Source organism: Triturus cristatus, chromosome 7 (assembly GCF_964204655.1).
Source record: "Triturus cristatus chromosome 7, aTriCri1.1, whole genome shotgun sequence".
Taxonomy (NCBI): Eukaryota; Metazoa; Chordata; class Amphibia; order Caudata; family Salamandridae; genus Triturus; species Triturus cristatus.
The window spans coordinates 1,834,108,853-1,834,113,657 of NC_140590.1; the positions used below are offsets into that span (position 1 = coordinate 1,834,108,853).

General features: G+C 45.7%; 1 long non-coding RNA gene across 1 annotated transcript; it reads right to left on the minus strand.

Annotated features, from left to right (window-relative positions):
* Positions 1-3,714: 3,714 nt before the first annotated feature.
* Positions 3,715-4,452, minus strand: LOC146813349 (uncharacterized). The gene is made up of 2 exons (XR_014966027.1): positions 4,356-4,452; positions 3,715-4,262 (listed from the first exon to the last, which is right to left on the minus strand). It is a non-coding gene; the product is annotated as an uncharacterized LOC146813349 (long non-coding RNA).
* Between the last annotated feature and the right edge of the window lie 353 nt (positions 4,453-4,805).

A 4,805-nucleotide genomic window follows, 5' to 3' on the forward strand; every position in this document is an offset into this window, starting at 1 on the left:
AGTTTTGGAATGAATGTAGAGGGGCATGGTCTGACTCTGATTTCAGATTTTGATGACACACAGATCATTGTGTATCTGTGTGCAAAAGATAACAATAGTCAAACAAAAACACAAAGAGGATGGCCAGGGAAGATTTATAGACCTGCAGGTGTCAACTCCAGTTCATGTATGGAACACACAAAAAGAAACCCCTGCGTCTCGGAAGACGAAGAGAAAGAGAAATCTAGCAGAACAGATATGTTCATTTTTTAGGACAAAATCCCCACCCACCAGAGGTGGCATGCTTCATCTTTGAGAATCTGCTTGCACCGTAACAGCTGATCATTGTGCGGGTTACAAATCCCTCTCCGAGAAGTAGGAGCTTGTCAGATATTTTAGAAGAGTTAGCAGAAACCCTGCGGTGAGCTAAAGGGTGGTGAGGTAGGCATAGCTTATAAAAAACAGGGATAAAGTGATTACAACTGACTCTGCCAGATAGACCCTCATAGGAGGTGTGTTGGCATTCGTCAGGACCTCTAAGTATCGCTCCTGCTCAAACAAGCATGCTCATAAATGAAAAAATAAAGAAAATTCAAAACCAATCAGTGGTCCATAGTAAAACTCAAGGACGGATCCACTGTGGTTCAACCCACAATCGTTGGGTGTTGTGCCTCAACTCGAGGGACCGTGGGGTTCAGGTTGCTCTCTGTCCGTTCGAGAGGCCCCTTCCAAAACGTCCATTCATCACCAGGCACAACCCCGGACAAAAACATCCAAAGAACTCCTCCTTCTCAGAGAGAGAGTTGTAGCCCGCATTGTGATTAGCTGTCACGGTGCGAGATTTCCAATTATGAAGTATGCAACCTCTGGTGGGTGAGGACATTTTTACTAAAAAGGAACATCCCACTTCAGCTAGGTTTCTGGCTGCCTCTTCCCAGGCCCAGGTGTTTCTTTTTTGTGTGTTAGTCTATCTAATCTAAGCCTTTGCCTTGTCGCCATTGCTGGATGGATGACGAATAGTTATTTGAAAGAACTATTTCTCATCCATCCAGCAATCGCGACAGGGCAAAGGCTTGAATTAGATAGACTAACACACAAAAAGAAACACCTGGGTCTGGAAAGAGGCAGCCAGAAACCTAGCTGAAGTGGGAGGTCCCTTTTTTAGGAAACATTCCCTCACCCTCCAGAGGTTGCATACTTCATAGTTGGCTTGCTTAAATGTTTGAGGGAAATGATTTGGCTCCTTCCCCCTCCACTCAAAGGAAATTATGCAGTCTTTGATTATCTCTGGAACACACTATGCCAATTCTCTCTGTTTAGGCACTAAAAATTCTGCCGTGCGTGGGCTTCAAATTGTGCAGAATGCAGCAGCTCAACTTTCAGGCCATATTCCTAAATCTTTCTTGGCTTTACCCTACTTACATACACTTCACTGGCTCTCTCTTAATAAACGTATCTAGTTTAAAGCATTGCACACTGTGCAAAAGGCCTTGCATGGCCACGGGACTACTTATTTAAGCTGAGCGGTTTAACCACAGGTCCCCAATCGCGCCTCCGATCACGCAGTTTGAATCTTGCTGTGATACCACTAGTGAAACTGGCTATGCAAGAAGAGGGGTATTTCACTATCTTAGCGGAAGCGGTTTGGATTTAGAGCATTCGGTCTCTGTCCCTACAGTCTTTAGCTAAATTAAGTCTTTTGAGCCATGCTAATATTACCTGGCTGTTGGCTGGCTGCCCTCATTCTGAGCACTGTGATGAGGCCACAGCTGACAGGACCCAATGCGCATGTCTGGGATTACCTTTTCTTAGCCCTTAAATCACACAGCAAGGGTACTGCAGCTGTGACAAGTCCCAGCACCAAGGTAGTTTGGTGTCAAAGGGTGATGTGCACCAAAGCCCTACATGATACCGTCACGTCACTTGCTAGTGTAGTCAGTGGCGGCTGGTGCGGAGTGGTCATGGCAGAGGCGGGGGGATGAGAATATATAACACTTACCTCTACACGGCCACTGTCATCTCTCCACTGCTTCTCTTCCTGACTCCCGGAAGCAGGAAGCACACAGGCTCCCCTAAGCCAATCACGACGCTGGTGTCACCAGCATGACTACAGCGTTGTGATTGGTCTGAGTAGCCTGGTTTGCCACCCAGAGAGGGAGTGGGAGTCTGTGCATGTTCTCCACCCAGGCTGTTCAATTCAGCCAAATGGAGAACATGCTAAATGTGCCCGAGATGGCTAGCCGAACCGTCAAGCGCAACTAGGTGCATATATTTCCTCTCTCCCTGCTCTGACAGCCCAGTCCTGCCCTATCTAATATCGCGTGCACTGACAAATAAAATAATGGCATTGCTGTATTATCATTTTATTTTTCCTTTTTTACACTGCTAAAAACAGCAGGGAGGCGCTCCTGCACATAAGCGGAAGAGCGGCGCCTAAGTGTACCATTCGGCTTCCGAAGTCCCTTTTCAATGTTTATTTGAAGACACTCAGTGAATGCTAATGAGTGTGCGCTGGCCTCGCCGATCAGTAAGGGTGAGTCACAAAGCACTTAAAGTTTTAACCTAAAGGGATGCAGTCAGAACATATTTGTTCAATTATCTCCAGAAAATGCTGCAAATATAAATTGTGCCTTTTCTTAACATCAAATGTTGTGAAAAATGTTAGCAATGAAAAGTGAAATGCATTTTAGAGAGCCACACACTTTAACTTCTTTCATAATTTATTTTATAGGTGACTCTATTTCTCTTGGCACTTTGCTGCAGATTGTGTCTTTTTCTCACCATAGAACAGATCGCAGGCGCCACCTACTGGAAGGTCTGAACATAATTCTTTCAGGGAGGATTTCCTTCTCATATTCTATTACATATGTTCAGCAGATATTTTGTTGGAGTTTTAAGTTGCAGGATAACTTGAAAGGAAAGCTTGAGTAAGTTCATTATTTAATCTGTGTGCTTGCTCCACCGTGCACCACTAGTCATTGAAGTTGTTTATCCAAAATGGAGCTCATGTGGGGGGGGTACAAGCAAGCCATCTCGACTGAAGAGAGACAAAGAGGCAACATGGCACAGCAGTAGCGTGGAGGGTGACACAGGGACCACAAAGTGGAAGATATCCATCTTCTTTGGAGAGAACCCTGCCCATCCCCCTTGGGAGTGCAGTTCACAATGGATCTTCGTGCCCCACTGTTTAAGGGTATCACCAGCCGCCACTACGAGTTCTTAGGCCCCACCCTGTGGAAGGCTCTTCTCCTGAAGCTACGTGTCAGCTTCTCGTTTGTGAAGTTTAGAAATCTATTGAAAACCTGGCTTTTCTGGTTCTTCTGCTTGCCATCTGCTGCTTACTTAGCGCCGAGAAACCCCATTGGGGTAGCCATGGGCTCTTTAAATCAGAATAGAATAGAATAGAATGGAGTGGATTGGAGTAGAAATGTGCTATACACATTAGGAGAAGAGGTATCATGGTGCTTGCTTGAATAAACATTCTTGAAAAGCATTGATGGGGCAGGTTGTGCATTGCTGAAAACTAAGGAAGCTTTTGATTATTGATTTGATACCAGAGGCTTCAATACTGAAATAAAAATTAAAAATAATAAGAAAGAATTAAAAAATAACTAATTCAGTCGATTCTAATAGTGAGACTGTTCAAAGACTCTTGTGAATGGGTAGGGTGTGCGTGTTTGATTTATATATGTTGGGAACTAAGTCACTATTAACAAGAGTGATAGAGGACTCAGGTTTGGGTTAATAATACAAAGTATTTAATGGCAACAGACGTGTATTTAAACAGTCTTTCACTCGAGGGTCTTTGTGAAAATGTTTATAGGCATTATGCACGCAATCTTTAACTGTTCTTCTGCACAGCCTGCGTAGTGAACGCCTGCGGAGTCTGCTTGTATCTCTGCCACTGCTCCTGCAGCTGTTTCCTGTTCTGTGGCCTTTAGGGACGTGCACAGGTTTTTGTAGAGCGACAAGATGACTTTACAGCGCTGTGTCGGCGCTGCTCGCGCAGAAGTACAGCGCTGAGTCGTCGAGAGTCATATTCCGGATATTCAGGGTGAAGCTCTTGACTTCCAGTCTGCTGGCGGACACCCTGTCCGGAGTGCTGGCCTCGGTCTGTACGTCACCCTGACCCAGGGAGTAGCACAGAAGGGTCGGGCCCTGTCCCCTCTGCCGGTACCAGTACATCACATTATGGCCGTTGTCTTGGTCACACCGGAGCGTCACCGACTCTTCCGCCTTTCCCGCCAAAAAAAAGGCCTGGAGCACTGCGGCTTCCGAGCATCCTTTAAACATGACATGGGACACACAGAGGCATTTTAAGCACATTCAATATCAAATATCTTCTTTCAGCAAAGCTTAGAATGTTACAAACCCACCTGTCAAGCACAGGAACAGAACCACGCTCTCAGATGTAAACATTTTCCTCGGTAAAGGCACGCAGCGGCCTCCCTTAGGGGTGCTCTGCCTCTTCTCAGTATCTGCATATATCCCTCCTACGTCTCCTTCCTCCCCCCACACAAGCTTAGGCTCCGCCCACAAGCACTGTTACAGATCTAACTATACACATGTAATATCTGAGTTACAATTAGAGGTTCCGGTTTTATGGTATTTTTTTTTTAACATTTCCGTTTGTATTTAACCATATTTCTTTTTAGGTCTCGCCTGAGACAGAGCTTTAGCGCTGCTCTGGCGAGACTTATAGTAAGCGAGTTTTGGAAGTGCAAACAGTGGCTTTTCAGGCCTCCAAATACAGTGCATGTGCGTCGGCCGGGCGCGCGCACCATTTGGAGGCCTGAAAGCACTCGTTTGCTTTCACTTTCGCGGGC